Genomic DNA, 17,813 nt, shown 5'->3' on the forward strand with positions numbered 1-17,813 from the left:
TTTAATAAATAATTATTATTATAAAAAAAGTGTTATGTAGATAAATAACCAATAATTTGATATTCTACAGGTTGGGAAGTTACGGTCTTGGCGAACAGCATTCTCACTTTCAGTGTGACAACTGTTGCGGCCAAAATAAAAACAACATAGTCATCTGGTACCTTCTGTGGAGAGTTCTTGTAGGTAATAACAAGCCCTTAGTTATTGTGTTTCTGATAGCTTTTTTTAATGTTGAGAAATTAATTTAGCTAAACCTGTTGTTAAAAATATTTGTTTGCAGTAATGCAATTGCAAAATGGTAAAGCATGTTGATATGTAGTAAATATATTTAAAAAAAAATTACTCTGGTATCAATCCCAAAAGGAAAATTCTCTTAAAATAATATATTGAAATGAGTCAACATTCTTGAGTCAGTCAATTACTACAAAATACATATTCTAAATTGTAGCCTGACCTTTTTTAATAATTATTTTTAACATTTCAGGTTTACACAGAAGCATCACACTAAGCTTTATGTTGATAAGACATACAAAGTTTACACCAGATTGGCACTTTGGCATCTGGAAGTCAAAGTGGAGGTAAATTCCTTATCACAGTATGGTGTATGTGACCTGCATGATCCTTCTTGATAAACCTTGTTTGCATTTCCATAGGTCTATCCAGTTGTATAGTTCTGCCATGTAATAAAATATAAAAATAATAAAACATAAATCAATTAAAAATAGTGTGTAGGTACTTTATGTCAGTCTTGTAACAGGAAAATAAATATTCATTTTAATAGTTTCAGCTGTTTTATTGGTATGAAATTCTTGATATGGCAAACAAAATCCCATGCAAAATCATCCTTCAAACTTTGTAGTTTTCTATTACAACAACAACAACAAAATAATAATTTGATGATAGGAAAACTATATTTTGCAATTGTTTCTTAATTAAATGGTAATCTTGATACAGAAACTTCAATGCAGAAATGTTGTCTGATGTCGCTGCGTCTGTGGGGTTATCGTCAAGGACAGGCCACAACATCCCCCAGCTTGTGGGGGACTCTTCCAATCCTGTTGTTATCTAAGACAGGAAGGATTACTTTACGACATTGTTTCACCACATAAAGAATGTCACTAAATTTCATCATTTCCCATGTGTCAGCGGAGCATCCCGGTGTTGTGGAATGCAGGGAATTTAGTGACTCACCAGTAGTCAGAATCACTCTCAGGAAGGTCGAGAAAGTGAATGTTAATGTGAGCTGTGACAACCTGCCATAAGAAATTTTTGCAAAGGGCTTGATCTGGACCATCAGTGGTATTTATTTGAAAACATTCCTGAATTCTGTTGCATAGATGAAACATAAACTTGACATGTCCGAAACACGCTACTGGTGAGCAACAAAAAACAGACTTTGCCCCCCCCAAAAGAAGATGCATTAAGATGCGCATCTGATCTTCTCTGATGGTGCCACAACAATTACATACATCATGTATTAGTTACAAAACAGTGAAATTAATGTTGTGTTTGCATTTAAACAAACACTTGATTGAAAATACAATTCATAGATTTATAAAAGGCGTGATTGTGTGCTCTGGTGATTATTAACATGTAGATTGGTTACCATAGCAACACAAATGGTACATTTTAAATGTCCATAATGCTGTTGTCAGTTTATTGCACTATAATTATGTATTTGACTAAAGGAAAGATTATTGTTTTAATAAAACAATGTGCTTGTTGTTTGAAAATTTTCGTTGTTTTTTTTGTATTAAATGACAACTTTTAGTGACGGTAAAATGTAGGGTTGGTCACTTTGGAAGGTCATAAAATTAGTTTTGAATGTGATAAATAAAAAATCTATATCATTTTTGTGAACAACAATGTTCAGAGAATCCAAAATTGCCAAAAAGTCAAAATGTGATTTTTTGAACACAAGACTGATTTTCCCAGCTTTGGTCACATATAAAGATCATGGGATCAATAGTTTGAATGTCAAACGATAAAGAGGCCATGTTATATTATAAACTACAGTGTTCTCAATGTGTGTTTCAAAGATTACGAGGTCCTTCTATGCCTTAGGCTGCATTTTGTTCAAGCATTCATATCTACTTAACTAGACTCACGCAAGTAAAGATAAATTTTAAATTATTACTACGTCTTGATAATTCCAGTGTGTTTGTTCTATATTTCTTACGTATTTAGTTATGAAAATGTCAACAGATAAAGTTATCAATCTTTTATATGATTTCCATACATAATTAGGACGTAATTTCTGAAATGATTTTGTGTTATTTCGTGTTCGTATTTTCAAGATAAATTTGCACTATTGAAATTCAAAAGCACAACTTTCTCATTTTTATTACTTACAAGACTACAGTTGGATGGTTAAGTAAAATAAAACGTTAATATTTACGAAATTTGAAAAAATAAAAATAAATAAATACATATATATGTGAGTGCATGTACGTGTGCTTTCGCCGTATATACTGTTATTGTAGTAATCGACGTGGTTTTTTCAAGGTTACTGAAATAAAATATAACACCACTATTTGCCCATATGTACTGTGAAACCATTTATTTTCGCAAGCCCAAAATTTATAAAAATGACGTTTTCGTCAGCACTTAAATTCGCCAATTCCTGACTTTGAAAAAAAATAAAAATAAAAATGCTTCAGTAAATATCGGATTTGCTTGTAAAACATGTCCAAAATATATCGCGGTTGCGAAAAATCGTAGTGAGAAAAGAGGGAGGACGCTTGAGAGTCATTTGTAGGAGATAGGGCCTGTTTGTCACATGTCAATATACTCTTCTTTTGTTACAGGTGATCACTAATGGATCTCCATTAGTGTATCATCATAATGATAGCGGAATTAGTGGTGTGTAACCTCTAGTGAAGTAAACAAACTTTTGACTTGTTCAAAAAATTGAAAATATGTGATTTTTAACGTGGTAAAAGGTGAATAAATGGATGGGAATGCAAGATAAGGAGTTCTTTTTCATGTTTTTGATATGCAATACAAAATCAAATTATAAGTAAAACTGTGAAAGATGACAAAATCTCCAAAACGTTTTTTTAACAATTCAAATGTATACTGTTCAAAAAAGATAAAAGTAATTACAATAGTGGTGATATGGCAAACTCTCTTGAAGACAATTGTGATTTTATCACGCAAATGAAGAAAATCAATCTAAGGCTAGATAAACTCGATGACAAGTTGAACACGTTTAACAAAAAAACTTGAAAACGTCTTAGTGAAAGGCGACGGGTCTCTACAAGGAGCAATAAAGGAAAGCCTGTTAGAAATTAAGGAAGATCTTTTGAAGTCTGATATTAAAAGCGTGGAAATCCTTGAGGGAAGGCTGTTCGAAAAAGAACAGGAAGTAGAAAAGCTCAAAGCTCAGACAAAAATTCTGGACACTGATTTAACAAACCAGAAGGACAAAAACGACAAGGTGATTCAAGAGCTGAAGAATGTCGATGCAAAAAGACAAAAATACGAAAATGAATGTGAACAATACTCACGCGCCAACAACATAAAAGTACGAGGAATCGCAGATACAAACCCTAGGGAAACATCACGGGAATCTGCGGAGAAAGTCATAAAAACGCTTCGTGAAAACAGCATTTGTAATATATCCATGGCAGATATCGGCATTGCACACCGACTTCCCAACAAGAACAACCAAAAAAGAGATATTATTGTACGACTGAGAAGCCGGCAAACCAAAAGTGACATTCTATCCAACACAAAGAAACTGAAAGGGAGTACAATATACATAAACGATGACCTGACAAAATTAAATTTTCATGTGCTCATGTGTGTAAAAAAGAAAATGACAGATGAAATTAGCGATGCTTGGTATTCTAACGGGAAGATCCTATACAAAAACCACACGAACAAAACTGAAATGGTTAAATTTGAAGAATACGAACACTGGATAAATTTGCCATGGCGAAACAGCTCACCACATAGATCATAAATCACCCTGTTGTCGTTGGAACACTTTCTTCTTGCCACAGTGTATTGCGCTATCAATAATTGTCTCGCTTGAGTAACACTTTGTTTTTTGCCTCAGGCACTATGCGCACGTATTGTTTTGTTCTCTGTCAGTATGGTTGAGTGTAAAATACCCCATGCATGACCTTTTGTACCGTCGATAATATAAAAACTAAACAATCTGTCAAAATGCTTGAATGTGAAATACCCTTTGTATAACCTGTTGTACCGTTTATAATTTAAGAAAGACAAAATTTAAGTGTTGAATATATTTAAATTATTAAAATTTAACTTATTATTGCATGCAGTACAATTTTTCCAGAGTTTTTAAATCGACTATTTGCAATGCTAGTACAATAAAACAAAAAGTCTGTGAAAATATGACATGCCAACATCACTGTTGTCAATAGACCTAATGATACGCTTAGGATATGGCTAACGTCGCTGTATATATAATTTTTTTTATAAGCATGCACTATCTTGATATGATAATGGCATGGCTTGTAATTCACACACATATATATAAATTTGACAATTTAAAATATCTTCAGTATTTTGTAACATATCATATCTAGGCATCCTCTTAATCATCGGAAGATTACTTACATATGGAAACAGCCATAGACATAGTATTTTTGCTGTTTTCGTTCTAAGTAAAATGCTATCTCTTAGCAATGAGAAATGTATAATTTATAAATATATATAATATATATATAAACAATACGTTAATAAATTAAATACTGTAGACTAATCTGATATATATATTTTTGCTGCTTTCTCTTCTAAGTAAATACTATTTCTTAGCAGCGAGAAATGTAAAATTTACAAATATATATATATATATATATATATATATATATATATATATATATATATATATATATATATATATATATATATATATATATATATATATATATATATATATACAGTATACATATGCGCTAATAAATTAAACACTGTAACCTGGTTTATTAATTAACATTTATTAAAATGGATAAGTTTATTGAATAAATTGTCATTCAAATTACTTAAAGCGGGTATATACGATTTTTATGTGTGCTGAATTGTAAAATATTGATACAAATATGTTATAATAACACACAATATGCAAGAAAAATGATACATTTAAGACGAATTTCATAAAAAACAGCAAATACAAATTAGCGTCCCGAGCCGATTGTGACGAAGATAATTCGTAATTATTTTCCTACAATAACCGATGCATTCGTCTTTTTAGTAAGTGTTCGTGTGTCGTATGAATCGATATCGCTGCAGGAATTTCAAATGAACCGTTAAACTAAATTTAGATTCACATCGTACATGCATGATATACATGCTGGCGAATTCGGCTGTACAGCCTTTTTCGATTTCAGAATTAAATATCTGGCTTATTTAGCATTTTTCGACACATGTTCTTCTTAACTATTATTTTAGTTTATATTGAAATATATGTATAATAAGTTTTTACACATTTTATATTAATAAATAAATATTTGACAAGATCGTATATACCCGCTTTAAAACAATCTCCCTTTTTCCTGTGTTTGAAATAGACGTTTTTGCATTTTTGTATCCAATTAACAAAAGTGTTTTATGTCTTACAAATCAAAAAAAAATTACTTTGCAATAAACCTTTTCAACAACCATAGCATTTTTTCTATGCATAGCATATGTATAGTTATACATTCACAAATAAGCATTATAAACCTATTTGTCTATACATAATAAATTATGGCCGTTGAAACGATCTCTTATGTTTCGCTTTTCGAAAGGGATGTTTTCTCAGAGGCTTGGATGCTGTCTTTGTTTTTGTTTTTTTTGTGAAAACAGTTCCTCCGAAGAAACTTCTTCATTTTGAAGGGATTTTCTATATATCGGAGAGTCTATATCTATATCAGTAACCAACATGAATGTTAGAATAAAACATTAACATACTTCAGCAAATTTGGTAACATATCTTTTCTTTTCGTACCGAATGTAAATGCATATATTGATTTATATACAATGTATTATATAAATAATATATTTTGGCATTATGATTGTTAAATCAAGCTCTTATTTCTCCTTTAGAATAAAACATTAACATACTTCAGCAAATTTGGTAACATATTTTTCCTTTTCGTAACGAATGTAAATGCATATATTGATTTATATACAATTATTATATAAATAATATATTTTGACATAATGGTTGTTAAATCAAGCTCTTATTTCTCCTTTTTCGAAAAGAGATGTGTTGTAATAGGCAATTTATCTTATTGCTATATATATATATATGTGTATATGTTTATATGTATATGTGTATGTATGTGTGTACGAGTGTGTATTTATGCATATGTATATGTATGTATATGAATGTATGTGTGTATGTATGTGTGTGGATTCTTGATTCATAACATCATATGTAAACGTTTTACATAATTCACTCTCGTCTAAGATATTTAAACAGTAAACTGGACAGATATATCTTTACTATATAACACCCCCATACCATTATCGCATGCCTTTATCCATTTTTGCATCTCTTTGTTTCTATTCTTTGTTGTTTTTGTTTATTGTGTTCTTTTTTTCTAGTGTTTTTTTACTTCCCCGTTATTACATTGTATATGTCAAGATGAAATGTTTTCTATATTTATACATACACATCACTTTAACATCAAACACCAAAACATATAAAACTTTCATTGACCTATGTCTTATAATAAAAAACAACTGGACAGACACTCTAAAAAATAATCAAGTACTCAACCATCTTTGATATGAGTATTAAAATGTGTACTTTAAATGTAAAAGGGCTAAACAATAAAGACAAACGCATAAAAATCTTCAAATGGTTATATGAAAAAATTATAGCATATGCCTTTTACAAGAATGTCACTTAACACATACTTTAGCACAAACCTTAAAAGATGAATGGGATGGAGACATCTATCTGAGTGGACAACATACTAATAAACAAGGCACTGCCTTTTTGATTCAAAATAATATAGGGATCACAGTTGAAAACTTTAACGAAATAATAACTGGTAGACAAGCAAGTATAGATATAAAAATACACGAAAAACAATTAACATTAATTAACGTTTACGGTCCTAACACAAATGAATCCAATTTTTACGAAACATTACAATCTTTTATAATAAATAACCATGATAAAAACATTATAGTCGGAGGTGATGTCAATATTGTCCTTAATCCATTATTAGATAAAAGGAAGGGAAACCTTTATACACACTCAAAAAATAGAAACATTCTGAATAACATAATTGAAAACTACAATTTGATAGACATCTGGCGTACAGTTAATCCGAATGAGAGCAAATTCACATGGCACTCAAACACAAAACCAACAATATTTTGCAGATTAGACTTTTTTGAGCTCATCTATTTTTTGAAAAAAAAATATGAGCTATTGTCATCACATTGGCGTCGGCGTCGGCGTCTGCGTCGTCGTCGGCGTCTGGTAAAGTTTTGCGTTTAGGTCCACTTTTCTCAGAAAGTATCAATGCTATTGCATTCAAACTTGGTACACTTACTTACTATCATGAGGGGACTGGGCAGGCAAAGTTAGATAACTCTGGCGTGCATTTTGATTGAATTATGTGCCCTTTTTATACTTAGAAAATTGAAAATTTTGGTTAAGTTTTGCGTTTAGGTCCACTTTTTTTCAGAAAGTATCAATGCTTTTGCATTCAAACTTGGTACACTTACTAACTATCATGAAGGGACTGGGCAGGCAAAGTTAGATAACTCTGTCGTGCATTTTGACTGAATTATGTGCCCTTTTTATACTTAGAAAATTGAAAATTTTGGTTATGTTTTGTGTTTAGGTCCATTTTATTCCTTAAGTATCAATGCTATTGCTTTCATACTTGCAACACATACTAACTATCATAAGGGGACTGTCCAGGCAAAGTAATGTTACTCTGACTGGCATTTTGACAGAATAATGTGCCCTTTTTATACTTAGAAAATTGATAATTTGGTTAAGTTTTGTGTATAGGTCCAATATTCCTACAGTATCAAAGCTATTGCTTTCATACTTGCAACACTTATTAACTATCATAAGGGGACTGTGCAGGCAAAGTTATGTAACTCTGACTGGCATTTGGACGGAATTATGGGCCCTTTATACTTGGAAAATTAAAAATTTGGTTAAGTGTTGTGTTTTGGTCCACTTTACCCCTAAATTATCATAGATATTGCTTTCATACTTGGAACACTCGCAAACTATCATAAGGGTACAGTAAAAGGACACGTTGCATAACTCTGGATGTCATTTTTATGGAATTATGGCCCTTTTTTTACTTAGTAACTTTGAATATATGGTTAAATTTTGTGTTTCGATCCACTTTACTTCTTAAGTATCAAGGCTATTGCTTTCAAACTTCAAATACTTTCATGCTATCATGAGGTTACTGTACCTGGTAAGTTGAATTTTACCTTGACCTTTGAATGACCTTGACTCTCAAGGTCAAATTATTAAATTTTGCTAAAAATGCCATAACTTCTTTATTTATGATTAGATTTGATTGATACTTTGACAAAACTACTCTTACCTGACATACCACAATAGACTCCACCCAAACCATCCTCGTGCCCTCCCCCCCCCTGAATCATCCCCCCCCCCCTGAATCCCCCCCCCCCTATTTTTTTTTAAGATCATCTCACAAATGACCACCACACCCTCACACTATACTATTCCCCCACCCCCCCCCCCAATTTTTTTTTTATTATTTTATGTTTGAAATACCATCCAACCATCGCACCCAAGAATACCTCCCACCATCCCCACCCCCGAATTCCCCCCCCCTTATTTTTTTTTTAGATTATCTCACAAAATTCAAGTATGTCTAATTCATCGGGAGAGTAAAAAAGCGAATTTTCAGGGGGTTTATAAATCGATCCTAGTATTAAGTCTTGGTCAAATCTAGTTATTGAATTATCAATTTTTAGCCATAGAACATACTTTCTCTTACATAAACGCCAATGCCTCCGGATTTTCTTTTATATTCTTTAGAACGGTGCTTATGAAAGAAAGTACAATTTTGAATGTCCAGAATGTCGGTTTCATCAGCATGCGTTTCAGAGACACAACATAAATCATAATTTTTAATAAGGTTTTGAAATTCAGGTATAAACAGTCTTTTTCCCAGGCCACTAACGTTTAAACAACCTAATTTAATGTTACTGTTTTTCAGGCTAGAGGCACAGTGTCCAGTGTCCGACAAATGTCTTATTTTTCAGTTAGCTCACTGGGCTACCTATAAAAATATTTGGTAGCCCAAACAAAATTCATACAAAATGATAAGAGGCAGGCTTTCATCTTTATTTTATTTTTTCATTTATATATACATAATATGTATACATAAAACAGCAAGTAGTCTGATGTACAGAGTCAATATCATTAATTAATGTTACAGTACAGGCACCGTGTACTTAAATGTAAATGTACCAAAGTAAATCATATACTACATGTAAATATTACATGTATGTGCACATATATGTGTACTTAAATTCGGACAGCACGTTAAGTTGGAAACGTAAAAATAGCGTTTAGATGCTCAATGCGATTGACTCGTATGGTGTTATTCAATGCAATTGCCCTTTTTAACAACAAATACCGAGTTTCAATAAATCAAGAGTATTAAATCATTTATTTACTTGTGTCCGACTTTAAGTACTGTCCGAATTTACGTATTGCATCCGTATGTTACGATACTTGTGTGCAGTCAGTATACAATACAATAATTGCTTCAATAATGAAGGAACTGATACAGTGTAACGGTAACGAGAAAGCGTGTTTACATTATAGTTTATGTAGAGGAAATGTCAATACCAAATACTTCGCGAGATACCCCGGTGCTTTAGTTGAAATTCACAACGAAACATTTAATAGAAATTAAATGATCTCAAAGTTGTACCCGCTACGAAATGTTTATTTTCAAATAAATCAGGGACCTATACAAACAAAAAAATGTTTGTATAGGTCCCTGAATAAATACACCCATGCGCGCTTTTTATCTGGACAAAGAAATTCATTTATTAAATATTGAATTTTGTAACCTAAAATAGCTGTGCACAACGCGTGCAAACCGTGGCAGGTGATTTACGCATGTTGCAATTGAACGGTCCTGATTGGGAGCTTATTACATCATATCTTTAAATAGAACCATATGCCGAAATTCATTTGACACTTGAGAAAATTTCAAACGTTTGTGTTTATGACTCTTATCGTCTATATTACCCAACCATAATTTGGTTTAAAAAATATAAATTGTGCATATATGGGATTATTGATTAACAGTCGATTAATCCAATTATTAATTGACAATGCAAACTAATTTAATTTGCAGGTGTTTACCGCGTTCACACCGTTGTTATTAATATTCATTTTCGGCTTCGTTACCGTTTTAAAGAATCCGCTATTGTTTTGATTTATTTAATGTTCGGCGTCCTTGGATATTTAACGACATCAAAACCGTTGTCGCTTTTACTCATTGTTGCGGTTAACAAAGAATTTCAAACTGCGAAATGATGTTGCATTATGTGCGCCAACTTTCCAATCCGCTTTCATTAAATTATTAGCAGACGACAAATGTTGATTCTGATTGGATGATTAAAATACACTGTTACTGTTTACGACATTACCGCAAGTGATCGGTGACTGATTAGATAATTGATTGCACTTTGTTATCGGATTATAAGCAATAAACAGTGTAGAAACACATGGTCAGTGTGTTTATTCTACGTATGTCTGTCAATAAAACGGGCTATCGCTCTTTATAGATTTATAGTACCCCGGCGGGCGTCTGCTGGAAAATTTCAGTAGCCCGATGAAAAATTTCAGTAGCCCCCGGGCTCCGGGCAATGGATTTGTCGGACACTGCACAGTGTCTTCCCCCGGGGTCGTAGTGAGCTCCGCGCCGGTTAGGTGTGTTTCTGGATCCAGATGCGTCTCATGGGCGCTGTATCGGTGGTTGAGGCTGCGATGAGCCAAGCTGTTGGGCCGTTTCCGACTGGCGGTTTGGGGAATACCTGCGAGGTGTGTGTTGGGCCGTTTCCGATTGGCGGTTTGGGGGATCCCTGCGGGGTGCGTGTTGGGTCGTTTCCGACTGGCAGTTTAGGTGGTCCCTGCTAGGTCCGTGTTGGCGAGGATTCCTCCTCCGGGAAGGCGATGGCGATTGTTGCTTTCGCGGAGTCCTGCGCTCAAGCACAGGGGAAGCATCGCGCTAGCTACGCTCCTGCGATACAGCCTTGTTCGAGTCTTTGGAATGGGCACGAGGAGCCTGTGACATGGCTGGTTGTGTGTGGGATCTGTTTACATTTCTAGCTGGAGCATACTGTGTGTTTGTGAAAAAATTGTTGTGCTTTGTAACACGGCTGCCTTGCATGATCGTAGCCCAGTTTGGAAAGGCATCAGCGACAACGCGACCATCTTGAATGATTTTGGCTTGATATATTATGCTGGCCTTGCTTTTTTGATATTCCTGGCGTAGGCGCTTGAACTGTGGCCATAATTGCTTGCGGGCACCAACAATCTCGCGTGGATAATCTCTATTATTTATGTGAAAATGTATTCCACGGAGCTTGTTAGCATTCGAGAGGATGTGCTCAGTATCACGGAAATCCAGACAGTATATAATGATTGGTCTTGTGGAGCCGTTCCGGAATTTCCCCAGCCTGTGTATTCGTGGGATAGGAGGACAGGGGTCGATCTCAAGCTTCTCTCTCAAGAAAGTTGATATTTTATGGAGACAATTTTCATCCCTGTCCTCTGGGATACCACTTATTATAAGGTTATTTCGGCGACACCTAGCATCTAGATCTATTGACTTGTACTCTAGCAGCTTAATTTGCCGATCATGGTCAGACATTGTTGTTTCCATAGTGTTTACTTTATTTTGTAAGTTCAGACAACTGTCAACTTAATGAGATATGCCTTTCATTTCCTGGAACAGCATAGACAGCTTAGCATCAAGTGAGAGACTCTCGTAGTCCGACAATGCTTGAGACCGTTCGTACTCACTGTTACTGCTGCCCGTGTTTACCCGAGCCCGCCATTTTGGCTGAAAGTCTCATTTTCCAACACATTTAAATCGTTTCTGGTCAGAAATTGTGATCGAGCGTCCGAGTTTTGATGTTCCATGTTTGTAAAATGCTTGAACTTACACTTGTACCCATTAACATACCATTATTAAATGTTTATAAATTGTTTTCGTTGTTTTTGCTATTTTTTTACTCTGCTAGAAAAAACCGCGGTTATCCGCGCACTCGACCGGAAGTCTCTGATGGAACCAAATGTCATGATCGCTAATTTCTCTTTACCTGTTACGTCTTAAATGGCTACAAATAACACTGATTTAAAACATGTATCGTAAAACGTGTAAAAGCTGTCAATGATTAAAAATATCAATAGCCCATAAGCGAACCACAAGCTATTTTCACACCTGTATTGTAATCAATATGTTCAGTATTAATTTGTAATTTGTAATAATTGCGGAGAATGTATATCAGTCAGGTGTTGATCACACATCATCATCTTTAAATTTCGTTTATTGTCTTTGATCCGGATCCGCTGCGTGGAGGCTGTATAATCTGCAACACTACTGACAAACACCATACACACAATGAGTAATAAAATTGTTAACAATTAGCGCTAATCATTACTATTCTATCTAAACGAAGTCAACGCAGTCAGTTAAGAACAGTGTGTAATCTACACCCCTTTTGTGTAAAAACCGAATTTATCTTGATTATGAAACAGACGGAGTATGTATGCGTCAATTACGTTGGATTTTAGTGTATCATGCCTTTGGTTACTCAGTCTTAATTTTGTTCAAATATAGAACATTATTGTTCGGTAAGATCTTTAATTCGTCAATGGGTCGACTGACGATATACACGAAAATTAATACCTGACGATTATTAATGGTTTCACAGTATGTCTAAGAAAACATTATACAAGATTATTATTATCGTGATGAACGTTTTTTGTTGGACAGCTTTGTATATAAGCGCTCTGGACATTATTGTAAATTTTCCTTTATTATCATTCCATGTAAATACATGCATTTTTGTTAAACAATACGTAAATAATATTGCTTATATGAATTTTGTCTACGCCTAACCGCATCACTTCTCAAATAATACTCCACTTTTTCGACAATAAGAATGCTACACTGGATTATTTATTTATCTTTCAAAAATACAGACTGGCCCACATATTGTTCAGTTATTTTATTAGAGAAAGCACTTTCTGTTAAATTGGGATAATGTATCGCTCAAACGCTGATAAATTCATCCGTTCATTTCACTGGAAAACATGACAAATCTAAATATATGCAGATTTAATGTCAAAGGCCTTAATTGCACAAATAAACATGAAAATGTTATAACTGATATAAAACCAAAATCGGTCAACATAGCACTGCTGCAAGATCATCATAATGATACCAAGCAATGCAAGATCATCATTATGATACCAAGCAATGCAAGATCATCATAATGATACCATGCAATGCAAGATCATCATTATGATACCAAGCAATGCAAGATCATCATAATGATACCAAGCAATGCAAGATCATCATAATGATACCAAGCAATGCAAGATCATCATTATGATACCAAGCAATGCAAGATCATCATAATGATACCAAGCAATGCAATATCATCATAATGATACCAAGCAATGCAAGATCATCATAATGATACCAAGCAATGCAAGATCATCATTATGATACCAAGCAATGCAAGATCATCATTATGATACCAAGCAATGCAAGATCATCATTATGATACCAAGGAATGCGATTCGGCTTGGGCCAAAGATTGGACTTGAGGTACGTTTTTAAATGGCCAAAGTACCAACCGTTTACGAGTAGGAATTTGTTGTAACATAAAAAGTGAAAAACGTACTATCTAACATTATCAAATTATAGTGGGAAGTCTTCACATTTTAAAAATATTAGTTCACAATAACAACATGTATGCGCCAAATAATGACGACATCACGACAAAAGTTCTGGCTCGGATGGAATAACAACACAATTTAATAAACATGTTTGGACCGACATAAAACAGCTCTAAATAAATATGATAAATAATTCCTTTAAAACAGGAAATTTAACCGAACTTCCAACACAAAGTCTATTATCACTTTTGCTACAAAATGATAAACATATTCATTATATTAAAAATTGGAGGACAGTCTCTTTGTTAAATGTCTTACTATAAAATTGAGTAAATCTGTAGCTAATACAGTGAAACCTTGCCTTCAAAACTTATTAACATATTGTTTCAAACGACTGACCTAGAGAACGTGATGCCATTCGTTCTGATCGGTCTACTTTACGTCCTCACTGGACCTGATGTTGCAACTGCGGTCCTGTTGTTTCATGTATTTGCTTTCAGTCTTCGATCGTCTTTTACCCACATTTTTCCAGAGTGAGGCTCATATATTTCAATGAATGTTTGCATCTGTCCTTATCTTGATAATGACATGTGCACTGTGTAACTAGACTATAATGCGTTTGTAGGTTGTATTCGTCAGTTGTATTTTAGATGTATTTAAAATTTGTGGGAAGGTGTTACGAATTCATCGGTGACACATCTTGGTAATAACCATGTTACATAACATCGTTTAAATGACACAGCTATATGTAGTTTGCACAGTTGAGCGAGTATTCTAATACGGTACATATTGAGTTACCCAAGAAATTTATTTCCGTTGTAAAATAATTTAAAAGTGAAAAAACAATGGTTCTGAACATTATAACAATAAAGTATATCTTTCACAATCGCACAAATCATGTTAGAACCAACATATTGTTTGTTCTGTATCAGTAATTGACAACTCATTGTGATTTGAATGCGTGACTAATAACCTCGGAATAAAACCATTTTGGTTGAATATCAGAGCTCAAAACAGTTGTTTAGTGACCAATAAATCAATAATAACTTCTTAAATCTTGCACGTGTATTAATTTTGAGCAAATGTCCCATGCAAACTTGGCTAACAGTCTATGCTTATATTTAAGCGAATATATGTAAAGGAGAGCTAAATAATATTTAAAACATAAAAGCAAACTAGTGTATTTCGTGTTGATGTTATTAATTATAAAGTGTATCAATCTTTAAAAAAGAACGGTCAATATTTAAACGCAAAGAAAAATGTAAAACTGTGCATATCAGTATTAAGTTTTATGGCCGTTAGTGTTTACATAATAGTATATAATACCATGTAAAGAACAACAATCTGAACTAAAAGAACAACTATTTTTAGATGGATTAGTTTAAACCTATTTATTTTAGCTCGATTGCGTCGAAAGCCTTAGGCTTATATAAACGCTCTCGAGTCCGTTTCCTGGGCCTAGAACCAGTACTTGGTGTCTTTGGGGGAGATCTAAAGAACGCTCCCACGGTGGGGATCGAACCCGTGACCTCCCGGTCGCAAGGCGGACACCATATCCATTACACCACGGCGACCTTATTTATTTTAGATGGATTAATGCATATGCGTACATGTTAATAACGGACGACATTTTAGCTAGTAAGGACAATTCTAGAAACTGTCTGAAAAGTACATTTACCTCGTGTAAAGAAAGGAATACAATTGCATCTGGTTGAATGTATGTACACTTACACAGAAAATGGGCAAGGAACAAACATATAAATCAGTTTACCGTGACATTGTGACCAGAGATAAAAAGGGCTTTTGAAAGTACTGATTGACCCAAACACCTCAACGCCGCGTGTAGCAACATGCACAAATTTGTAACAAATAAAAACTGGACCATTGGACATGGTCAATTTTGACCTTAGGGGCATTAATTAACCAAAGGTCTTAGAGACCTATACTTCACTGCTGCAAAGCATTTACTTAAAAACTTGTTCTTTGTGAATCGATATAAAACTTTCATAATAAAAGTGTACTGTTAGAATTATGTTACATTCTAAGTTGAATAAGAAAGAGGGCGGCATAGCTTAGGAAATTTTATGCGCACGACGACAGATATCGCGCGTGCACAGCTTCATATCATAAGAACCAATTACAAAAAATTGACTTGAGACATTCGCCAGACATATATCGTTCTAAAGACAGATATTAGATCGACGGACATACGGATGAACGTAAAGACGGACAGACAGGTTTACTTATAGACTGACAGACGGCCAGTATCATTTCATAAAACTTGGTCAGAACTTCCTTTTTTATCGGAGGTAATCAACAGAATAACAGTAATAACCAATCATACTTGAGCAGCTGTGTTTAAGAAAGTATTTTTCATGCATAAAATAAAATATAACAAGGAATACAATATAAGTTTCATGACCAGAATTATAAACGAATCATTGACCTCGTACGCGTACTAAGACGGCTACTTATACACAATAAGTTACATTGAAATGTTGATATTTATAAACACAACACTTTGTGTGAGATCAGATAATACAATTCAATACTAATTTATTGAATAATCCCAATGCACATAAAAGAACGTTTCACAATTATTGTGGATGACAAAACGATCATTTAATGGCCAAAGTAAAATATACGCAACGTTTTTGTCTATACAATATGTAATATGTCAATCAAAATATGTAAGATGAACACGAAAGGTGACCTATATGTGGATACTGTGTTTTATATTTCAAAACATACTAAAAAAAACATTGAAATGTGAACGTTCTCTAGAAAACGTTTCTCATTCGTAGTAAACACATGTACGTCATTTTGTGTGCGCATGTGAATGTTCAATTTCACGCTAGTGAATACCAAGCGCGTTGGAAATATCGATTACGTATTTATGAACATCGATATCCTCGTAACACGGTGTAAGTTCATTCTAGTTAGTTAACTGCCAGGTAGTTCAAGCTGTACAATCAGTATGAAACCTAGTCATCATTATTCACGTATTACGATGTTAACACAATCTAGTCATCAATACCCGTGCTGTGCGATGTTTATACAATCTAGTCATCAATATTGTTGTTTTTGTATTTTATCGAGTGCACCGGGATTGTCTCCCATATGGCCATCGCCCCCAGAAAATCGAATAATTGGTTACGGGGGATATTGCAAGATACTGGAGACACCCCGTTCCAGAGGTTACCCTGGGTCTTTTAGTGCCCGGTGTATAGCACCTAGTACACTGCACATCGGTTTAACGTCTCTTACGAAAGACGAGTTAGTAGGTTAGGTGCAGCGGGGGATCAAACCAGCGATCTCTTGATTGTGAAGCCAGTGTGTTACCACTAGACCACGGATCCGCTACTGTCATCAATACTCATGCAGTACGATATCTATATAATCTAGTCATCAATATCCACGCAGTAAGGTGTATATACAATCTAGTCATCATTATCCACGTAGAGAGATGTTTATCCAATAAAGTCATCAATGCCCACGTTGTGCGGTGTTTATATACAATGTAGTCATCAATATCAACGCAGTACGATGTTTATACAATCTAGTCATCAACATCCACGCAGTAAGTTGTATATACAATCTAGTCATCATTATCCACGTAGAACGATGTTTATACAAAATAGTCATCAATGCCCACGTTGTGCGGTGCTTATACAATGTAGTCATCAATATCAACGCAGTGAGGTGTTTGTACAATGTAATCATCAATATCAACGCAGTACGGTGTGTATACAGTCTAGTCATTTATGTCAACGCAGTATGGTGTTTGTACAATATAGTCATCAATATCCAAGTTGTGCGATGTTTATACAAGGTAGTCACCAATGTTCACGTTTTTTAACCAGACAGTCGTAAATGTCCGCGTACTGCAGTCAAAATGTCAACAAAGTAT

The 17,813-nt window shown here is 34.1% G+C and overlaps 1 protein-coding gene across 1 annotated transcript in view; it reads left to right on the top strand.

Moving 5' to 3' along the window:
• LOC127863793 (uncharacterized) overlaps window positions 1-17,813 on the top strand; it is a 147,444-nt gene that overhangs the window by 75,764 nt on the left and 53,867 nt on the right. The gene's annotated exons all lie outside the window — the stretch shown is intronic.

Source organism: Dreissena polymorpha, unplaced genomic scaffold, assembly GCF_020536995.1.
Source record: "Dreissena polymorpha isolate Duluth1 unplaced genomic scaffold, UMN_Dpol_1.0 chrUn038, whole genome shotgun sequence".
In the NCBI taxonomy this organism is placed as follows: Eukaryota; Metazoa; Mollusca; class Bivalvia; order Myida; family Dreissenidae; genus Dreissena; species Dreissena polymorpha.